Source organism: Halictus rubicundus, unplaced genomic scaffold (genome assembly GCF_050948215.1).
Source record: "Halictus rubicundus isolate RS-2024b unplaced genomic scaffold, iyHalRubi1_principal scaffold0181, whole genome shotgun sequence".
Classification (NCBI taxonomy): domain Eukaryota; kingdom Metazoa; phylum Arthropoda; class Insecta; order Hymenoptera; family Halictidae; genus Halictus; species Halictus rubicundus.
In genome coordinates, this window is record NW_027488722.1 from 289,943 (window position 1) to 300,520 (window position 10,578).

General features: G+C 48.6%; 1 non-coding gene across 1 annotated transcript; it reads left to right on the forward strand.

The window, feature by feature from the left end:
• Nucleotides 1-3,167: 3,167 nt before the first annotated feature.
• LOC143363952 (5S ribosomal RNA) lies at nucleotides 3,168-3,286 on the forward strand. The gene has a single exon (XR_013083948.1). It is a non-coding gene; the product is annotated as a 5S ribosomal RNA (ribosomal RNA).
• Nucleotides 3,287-10,578: the final 7,292 nt, after the last annotated feature.

Below are 10,578 nucleotides of genomic sequence, written 5' to 3' on the forward strand. Positions count from 1 at the left end.
ATGATATTATAGGATAGAGGATAGGATAGGATAGTGGATAGGATAGGATAGAGGATAGTGGATAGGATAGGATAGAGGATAGGATAGGATAGAGGATAGGATAGGATAGAGGATAGGATAGGATAGTGGATAGGATAGGATAGAGGATAGGATAGGATAGAGGATAGGATAGGATAGAGGATAGGATAGGATAGAGGATAGGATAGGATAGAGGATAGGATAGGATAGTGGATAGGATAGGATAGAGGATAGGATAGGATAGAGGATAGGATAGGATGAGGATAGGATAGGATAGAGGATAGGATAGGATAGAGGATAGGATAGGGTAGAGGATAGGATAGGATAGAGGATAGGATAGGATAGAGGATAGGATAGGATAGAGGATAGGATTGGATAGAGGATAGGATAGGATGGAGGATAGGATAGGGGATTGGATAGGATAGGATAGAGGATAGGATTGGATAGAGGATAGGATAGGATGGAGGATAGGATAGGGGATTGGATAGGATAGAGGATAGGAGACGATAGAGGATAGGATAGGGGATTGGATAGGAAGGAGGACAGGAGACGATAGAGGATAGGATAGGATAGAGGATAGGATAGGATAGAGGATAGGATAGGGTAGAGGATAGGATAGGATAGAGGATAGGATAGGATAGAGGATAGGATAGGATAGAGGATAGGATAGGATAGAGGATAGGATAGGATAGGATAGAGGATAGGATAGGATAGAGGATCGGATAGGATAGAGGATAGGATAGGATAGAGGATAGGATAGTATAGAGGATTATCTATTATCTATAGAATAATCGGAATAGATAATCCCTATCCTATTTAGATTTTCCCTTTCTTCCCTTTCGTAGGACAGCAGTCGGAGTTGTTGTCCGGAATCCTTTCAATATATACATACGAGAAAAAGGGTCTTGGGGGATGAAAAACGGCGAAGCAGGGTGGCAGAGAGGAAGGCGACCACTCAGCCGACGAAGTTATACGGCTGTCCGAGTGGCGAGGACAAAGGGACCATTTTATTATCGGGTGCCGACGAGGCTTGCCTCGCCTTGCCTCGCCTTGCCTCGCCTCGGCGAAATTTGGCCGAAACCGACGCGCTGCAATAATATTTTCCCGTGTCCCGTCCGTTATGTTCGCCCGCTAATTTATGTCGCGCTGCACTTAACGGTTCCCCGTTGGCTATCTTAACTGTCAGCTTCCTGCTTTCGGGAATACAACGCGATCGGCGCCGCTCGGCGCCTCTCCTCTCGTGTCGCTTTATCATCGAATTATGCGGCCCCCGTATCTCATTTTTCGGGCCAGGCCAACGCGATGGAGACATTAAAGGCAGGTGATGCGACACGTTCGCTTCTCCCCGTGTATTTTTAACTCTCGATTAAGCTCTCGGTCCTCGGGCTTGCAACGGTGGACCGGTCGACGCCGACTTTCGGCGGAAACGTTCTTATCTGGTACAACGAAACCGCGATTCGGAACCCCGATACGCGAATGCTGGGTCCTTCTGACCCGTCCCTTCAAAATTCTCACCTGACCGCACCGGAGAACAATTCTTTTTAACATTTACCTAACAATATTTTCAGCAATTGTACCGTACCAAAAGGAAACATTTTTCTTTTGCATTCTGATCTGCAACGAAATTGGATGACGTTACTGTAAGTGAATTGTTACAATTTAAATTGCTGATGAAAAATCCGCTAAAATGTCTTTAACCATGCGTTTTTAAAAATTATGTCATAATCGCTAGTACTAAGTCCTGGAACCACCGCATCCGTCAAAATGACGGATTTAAAATTCTTTATTTTACAAATATTGATCTTGAGATTTTATTCCACTTGCTTTCTTCCAAATCCGAAATTATTGCGGTTTTATGTGCTCGCACGATCACAGATCAATTTATGTTTGAGGCATAGAAATATGCATTGAAACCATAAAGTGCAACACCGAATATCACAGAAAAATTTTGCTTATCGACGTCAGAGTTAAACAAATGTTCTGGGTCGATCTGCTATGCGTTCGAGGCTCTTTTCCCGACTGTTTCATAACATTTTGTAAAATTGTTGTATATTTTCTGCCTGCGCGTTACGCCTGGACAGTGAATACGGGGCGAGTCGAACAATAAGCGAGTTGACAGAACGAACGCGCGTTTATCCGCGACGAAAACGCCACGGGGGTGCGGAAGGAGGGGCGGTAGGTGGAAAAATGAAAATTTACCACGGCTCGTAACCGACCGCTGTAGAAACGAAATTCCGCACAACCGTCGAGCGTGTTGAACACAGTCGGTATTACGGCCGTTTTATTCCGCTAATGCCCCGTGCTCTGTCCGTCTACTCGCGCTTTTATTCATGAACACGCGAGGAGATATGCCCGCCGCGCCGCGCCGTGCCCGCCGCTCGCTGAAATCTCTTGTCCGCCTGGCAACGAGCAGCGTTCGCGTTAACGAGTGGCCAACTGAAAATAATTTGCAGTCGATAATCTTGTGTCGCGACGACTAGGCTACAACCTGCGATCGTCTTGCTGTTCCCCAAAAATTCTTCTAACTTTCAATTAATCATTCCTTAAGGGCCCGGGATAGTCACGTGACTTTTTAATTAATAATTTCCATTCACAGCCTTCAGACACAGACTTAAGATCCGTCTTGGCCTTGATCCGACGGGTCTTAATAAGTCTGTGACTAAACCTGTCACATTTTTTGCTTTGTATTATCGATATTATGAATTTTGACGCCAGAAACGTGCTTCAAGTTTTTCGCTGTATTTCGCTGAGAATCATGACAAAATACAACTCAATTTGTAGCTTTAGATATTTTCATTCAGAGTTCAGAAAACTCATCCAATGGCATAAAAATGCTTGCATTCCACGACATGCACATCGTCAAATTTTGGCCTACTTCTAACAATTATATTACCCAATATCTGCATTATCTCGGCAGCTCCTAACCAGCGCGCAGTAGATTGAACCTTCCTCTTTCGAATGAGCCCTTTACCAGCGACAAAATATTCTTCTGTAAGGACGAAAAGTTGATGCACGTAAAACCATTTTTCGCCTATTTTTGTCGGTAACGTGGTCACTCTACCTTATCGCGAATCTACGAAGACCGGGCCCATAATGAAGCGAAACGGAATCTTAAGTGGATTATTATTCAGTTTTTAACATGTACTAATGTCAACGACCATATCTCACTGAAAAAACCGATTCTCGTCCGATCATCGAAGTTAAACAGTGTTGAGCGTGGTTAGTATTTGGATGGGTGACCGCCTGGGAATACCGCGTGTTGTTGGCACACTTTTTTTTTATTTTTCATTCATTCTTATCTTTTAAAACGGTAGATGCCATTGCATAGTTCTTTTCATCTCGTTTTCAAAAATTAAAAAATAGCACAGATTTTGACCAGGCTTTTGTCGCTGCTCGCCGTGGCATCGTTTGGGAGGAAAGAATCGAGGGGGTTGCAGGGGGGTGTATTCGTGGGGCGTGAGTCGCGTACACACCGCAGCACCCTAATGCCGGCTGCTTACGAGTTGATTTATTTATCGGAGTGGCAATACCACGACGAATCCACCCTAAGAGCACGCCAGATTACCGGGGAGCCGGTGTGTATCTTTCTCGCGGACCTCTATGGACGCATAATAGACACGCGTGATAGAGGAGAGAACGACTCCTTGTGTCCCGTCGAGGAGAATCGACGCCGTGGTGTGCCGGGCCCATAATGCACCCCGAGAAGTGACGAATGCGCAAGCATCGCCGTGTCCCGGCGAGGGTGAAGCATTCTGTTAATATTTGCTTATGCGAGCGCGACACGTATACTTTCCTTGTTGGCGGACGGTTAGTTGCTGGCCCATCGCCTGTTATTCTCAGTTTCGGGACGGTTATGAATTCTTTCGGGGTTCCCGATGATGTCTAGAATAATATGCCAGTGTTGCTTCTGTTGTATACGTACTGTCTTCTGTACAACTTTGGCGGTTGTATTGAGCTTGCAGCGCAGAGTTGTCCAATCAGATTTTCATACTTACATTTCTTCACAATTCTCTTTAAAATTTTGAAATATCTATACGTATGAAATCGAAAAAATATTCGTCAGCTATTTCATTGAAAAACAAAATGTTACTGACCGGTAGTCTGCATCTTTATGCAAAATAAAAATTGTGCAGGTCGTTTGTAAAGAATGGAAGTTAAATAAAAGTCTATTTTCTCTGGTTCGTTGGAAGCAGCTCGGTTCGGTGAGAATTCGCAGCTCTTTATCCATCAAAAAAATGGCGAAAGACTAACGAAAACGGTGCGGGGACGCGCAAAAGTGGACAGAGGCGAGTCGGCGCGATCCCCGGGGGTGCTGGGGTGGGTGCGCACAATGGGCATGAAATCCGAAAAAGGGGGAGGCTGCAGATAATTGGCCGGAGCGTTTGCAGAGCGTCAAATCGCGAGGTCAATCCGCTCGCACGGCAATCTCACCCTCCTCGATCCCGCTGCAACCCCTCCGGCCGCTGCCACCCCCACGATGCGAACACGCGGGGATGAAAATCTAGGTCGAATGCCGGGAAATATGGACGGCTACTCGGTCATTCGCGATCCTCCGAGTGTACACGTGCTATTTTCTGTTGCCGGAAATCCCTTTTCTTCTTGGTTCATCCCTGGCAATTTCTATTCTTTTACTTGTAAGATCAGTCTGGAGGATATTTGGCGAAGAGAGATGTTCGAAGAACCCTAGGTCGGGAAATTTAATAATTTCATAGTCTCTTAGTTATCAAGGTTGATCTTTTTATTAGACCTCATACAACTATCCAATAAATTAGCTATTAGAATATTCTTATTATTCTGCATAAAAATCTACTTAGCACTCGAATGGTGACTGTAAGGCGAAACTAAAAATTGCTGTATCATTACTGAAAATATTGATCACGTTATTAAATTTGTTTGTATTCAGTAAATTACTAAACATTTCAGTATTGTACGAGTAAATTGCACCATTTTCGTATGTGTACAATAAAAAAGATATATAGAAAGGAAATATTCTAGGTCTGAAGAAATGTTTCGTTTCGGAGTTAAAATAGCTTCGAGTGCAAAGGGTTAGTAATCACTCAAATATTCTCATCGGCAATCTCATTGACGATTTCGGAATGGAACAGATTCTTCCGGGGGGAGTACAATGTTCGGTATCGGGAAAGAATGGAAAAAGCGAGGGCAGGATATTCTCGGTCGAAAGATTTGTTACACACGGCAAAGAAAGGTTCGGCGACGGTTCAAGCAGAATAATCCCCGCCACCGGGCGTCTAGCGTCGTCGACAAGGGTGGAAAAACTGGATAACCCCGGTGGAAGCTGCTCGGCTAAGATGATGAATCTAGCGCGGAAGCACTTATGACATACGACTCGGAAAAGCTTGGTAGGGTGACTCGTCGCACCCTGCAGCTTTGTTTTCCGCATCACTGGTGCCGCCCCTGCTCGGATTACCCGGGGTGATCAGCTATGAAATTAACTCGCTCGCCGTCTCTCCAACCCCCTTCTGCCACCCCGTCCGCCCCTGGCTCGGCGAATTTTACATTCTTCGGGCCGATTAATCGGGCGACCTTGCTCGGAATTAAGATCGCGACCTCCCCGGTGAACTTCAATTAAAGAAAGAGACGTTACTGTAGGGGGTTCAGCCTGGAATTGGCGAACCGATGCTTCGTTTGGATTTAAAGATAAAGGGCGGATTCGAAATTGCCCGCTTCGACTTGTGTCCAATCAGCAGTTTACAATGAAGTATTTACCTTAAGCGTATGCTTTCGAGGGATTATTAGGTCTGCTGCGAAATCTGCCGAGCAGAATTTGATGCATTTCTAAAATTTAAAGAATTCCAAATTTTAAAATGTCCATTTTGCATAAAAATCCGCAGTCTAATGAGCACATGTCAGTGGAGTCGCTATTAAAAATCGATAGCAAACCCGTTTACAACTCTGGAGAAACGCAGGAACACCGAGCCTCGGGTTCCCTCGGCCGTCCGCGTCTCGTATAAAATATTTCCAGCGTGCGCAAGTGGCAACGGATTAACGGTACAGCTAATTGAGCGACAAGAGGACACAATGGCGGCGCGATTCGTGCCCGTTGACGCGTGAGAAGAGGCTGGACCGTGTGTATTCAGATCGTTCCGTAAAATCGGCCGGATCGCAGCAGCTGCCCTTTCCCCGCCGCGTATTATGCGAATGCCATCTGCATCTTTTTTCGTGCGGAACGCATGAATGCGGAATCGAAGCGTCCGCGAGGGTTACGCGGGGAGGTCGCTACTAGCCTACGTGACACCGGCATCAAAAAGTTTTCACGATGGCGGCCGGGGGCTCAGGTGCGGAACACGCGAGGAGAATGTCGTTTCCCCGAGATCGTCGCGCAATTTGGCGAACTTCTTCGGAATCTCTTCCCCGCGCTCTCACCTGACCCTAGCAGCCGCTCCACGGCCAATCCTGGACGAACTTTTCCAAGCTGGATACGCTGGAAAGCCAATTTTGCGGTCCCCGGGAAGCTGAAAACTTTCGAACCGCCATTTTTTGAGGATCTACCCGGATCCCCGGAATTGATCTGCGCTAGGAACCTGGAAATAATAAAGAGCACCCGGCGGGATCTTCCTCGGATCGGCGACCCTTTTTTTTTATTTTTTTTTTTATCGTGAGGAAATGTTTTATACATACCCCGACTCCCTGGGGGAAGCCGGGGTTATGTGGGATTCTCTCCGGGGGGCGGAGCCCCCGGAGACTACCCACTAAAACCTGACGCCCACCTAAGCTACACGGGAGGTGCGTGGATCACGCGAGTACTCAACAGGACACCTCCCAGCTATCATCATGCCCCGGGGGAGGGGTTAACCTCCCCCACTGCCTACGCTATAAGACCCCGGGCGGAGGTACCCGCCCGGTGTCCCCATCCCTGGAGCCTTCGGATTGGGTTTCCCGAGTCCCAGCTCGGTCCACCCACAGCTCCCGGAGTCTTCGTGCCCCGCTCGGAGCCGGTATCCCGAGGGAACCAGCCCCGGCCGAGGCAAGAAGACGCCGCCACCGGAAGGAAGGGCCGTCGGAGGCGTGATCCGGCACGCCCCGACCCTTCCTCACCCAGTACCCCCCACGGATCCCCCTCCCCATTCGGGGAGGGACGGACCGACACCCCCCCAAACCGGGAAACTAACCCGGGGGGTGTCGGCCTATCACGGGGGGAGCTGTGCTCCCCCCCGGAGGCCCGGGTCAGCTCACGCCCCGGGCCCCCAAGTTCGCCGCCCCCAATGGTGGGGGCATAACAGGGCGCGGGGGAACGCCCCGCGCCAACCCCACTCCGCCCCCCACAACCGGGGGCACACGTTGGCGCGGGGGAGACCCCCGCGCCCTCCCTACCCTCTCCGCCCCCCTCCGGGGGGGCACTCGGATCGGCGACCCTCAAAGCGGGCTAAGGATGCCGAGAAATGTTCTGCTAAAATATGGGGATAACGACGCGATATAATATCCTTCATTGCTGCCCCGGAAGTTCAAACATCCTGGGCGTTCCATTTGTTTCACGGTTTGCCAAACGATTCTTTCAGAACAGTCGCGATTTGCTGAACGATTCTTTCAGAAGAGTCGCGATTTACTGGGTTCACGAGGATTAGGGGAACTGTTGCAATTTCGAAATTGGAATATAATCTGAAAATAATGCAACACCTTCGAATTGAATGTAGACCCTCCCATTTTAATACTGTAATCAAACGTACAGATGCCATCTGAAGTAATCCTACGGGAAAAAATGGTAAAAGTGCTAGGATATTACTAAAAAAATTATCCAAACGCATCTCCAGATCCATTTTAATACTGAAGCTCAAGCAGACATCGAGCAAACGTACGAACTCACGAAGAAGATTTTTCTTCTCGCTTAGGGGAGCCTGTTCCCTTTATCAACGCCATTCTAGGACGTAGCAGCGCGTCGATTACGGTCTCGAAGCACACGCAGGCTGCACACCTCGTTCCCCGTCCCTAAATAACATAGTCAGAGCGTTAGGTGCGCGCGTAGGCTTGCGTAAGCGGAGTTTTTGCGCGACGCGGCCGTAGAACCGGGGGAGATAGGTTACTTACGACGCAGGTAAGTAGCGATGTAAGTGGTTGTAGACAACCGGGGCCCGGCGTCATAAGCAGCAGCCGCTGCCTAATGAAACTACAAATCTCGCCGCCCTTTAGGCACCACCTGTTCTCAGCGCGGCGAACACATCCGCTCCCGCAACAACGCGCTTGCATGTGACACGCTGCTTATGAGCGTCGGGGATTATTTCTCGGGCTGTTCCGCACCCCGACAACGCACCCACGTCTTCGCGAACGGCTTCGTTCGCGACAACCCGCGACCAATTGGTCGGCGGAGCCGAAATTTCGTTGCACGGGCCGGTGTCGTCGACACGCGAGCACGAAATTCCCCCGGGAATTTGTTCAGCTTTGCTCGTACCCTGCGTGGAAGTTCTATGACAGTACCCTCCGGTGGATATTTTATGTTTAGATAGTTTATTTAAATTTTGTGAAACATTGGAATATTGCTTTTCGAAACCCAGGTTACGGTTCTTGTTCGTTCAAGAACTCGGATTCTAGCTGTGAGAAGGTATGACCAGTTTCGGTTTCGGAATAATGCGATCCCTCATAATCATATATAATCCGATATTTCATGTTTAGATGGTTTATTTAAATTTTGTGAAACATTGGAAATATTGCTCTTCAAGACCCAGGTTACGGTTCTTGTTCGTTCAAGAACTCCGCGTTAGCTGTGAAAAGGTATGACCAGTTTCGGTTTCGGAATAATGCGATCCCGCATAATCATATATAATCCGATATTTCATATTTAGATGGTTCATTTAAGTTTTGTGAAACATTGGAAATATTGCTTTTCGAGACCCAGGTCACGGTTCTTGTTCGTTCAAGAACTCCGCGTTAGCTGTGAGAAGGTATGACCAGTTTCGGTTTCGGAATAATGCGATCCCGCATAATCATATATAATCCGATATTTCATATTTAGATGGTTTATTTAAATTTTGTGAAACATTGGAAATATTGCTCTTCAAGACCCAGGTCACGGTTCTTGTACGTTCAAGAACTCCGCGTTAGCTGTGAGAAGGTATGGCCAGTTTCGGTTTCGGAATAATGCGATCCCGCGACGTCGAAGAGGCTGAAGAAGAGCAGAAGGAAGAAGGGACCGGGGGAGCTGGACGTATCCCTCGGCGGATCTCCGGGGATACGGGAAAGGGTCCCGTCATCCCGGGGCCTCCTCGATCATCCCGTACGTCGGCTGTATAAATATCTCCTTCCTGCCTATAAAAGATACCCGTAATTACGATGCCTTCGGCCAGAAACACGTCCGACACTTCTCCCCGGTCTCGTCGAGTCAATCAGTCCCGTTAAAATAGGGGGTGGGTTGAGGAGGGGTGCGCGACGAGCACCGGGGGTTGCTTTTCGCCTATCCCGAGAGCGTTTCGAGTGTCCCGGTTGCGTCACAAGGTCGGATCCGCGGATCAGACACCGAGGCACGTTCCCCCCCGTGAAAGAGGACGAGCAGGGGGGGAAAAGGAGAACCCGCGCGTAGAAAGGAATCGAAGGAATAACGATCCCTGCGAACGGTTTGAAAGGACCGTGACGCGGTCGGAGCCGTTGTAACGCGCGTGTCCTTCGGGTCCCGACGCTGGGACACACGGATTAACGGCGTGACGATGTTCCTCGCTTGGAGATCTGAGTTGTTGCGGACGCCGTCGGGCTCCCGTCGAATCGAATGGGCATTATCTCGATGACGTGGACCATTCGGCTCTGCGCGAGCACCACCATTCGGCTGTGTAAATATTGATTTTGAAGAGCCCCGGAGGAGCCTCTGATTTTGTTGGATACCAGCCGAGTCTTTCGGAGACTCTGCGGCGAATCTAGACTCGAGTGCTCCTTGTCGATTTATTTAGTTTTTTGCCAAGTGTTGCTGTAAGATTGTCGATTTTCTGTCGACCAAGTTGTGCTTTTGTTTCGTCAACAGGCCGCGGATTGTTTGATCTCGAGAATCCTGGAACTTCGAACGATCTCAGGTCGATAGATAACGAAATCTCGATTTTTTGAAACACGTCGCGGATAAACAGTTTCAAGCTGCACGGTCGTCGCAGACTTGAATACCATTGTTCAAGGGTTAGGCCCGAGTTAGGTCAGCACGGATCCCGTGTCCCATTGTGATCAGACGTGTAGCAATCGCCTGTTCGACCGTCAGAATCCTTGTGGCGCCTCGTTACGCTGCTCGATCGATTCATCCTCGCGGAGTAGCGACGTATTGTGCGTTTAAGCAAACAAGTCGAGAAACATTCTCGCCGTCGAATTCCGTTGAATGGCTGCTTAATTTACCGGACAGGGCCGGCATCGTGGTGTCCGTAGGCCCTGGGTGTATTCAAGCCATCATCCTCCGTCTTCTGCTTCGCGCAGCGTACAATTGAACTCTTCTGGGTAGCTCCTCCGAGGTTTGATCATCAGCCGTGGATGTTGTGAAGACGTAAGCGATTGGATATTCTTCTTTAACTATGGTTTGCTTTGATCTGGCTTCTCAATGCCTTTATCCGGTTGCTTCTGCTAGATTATTAGTTGTGTTGA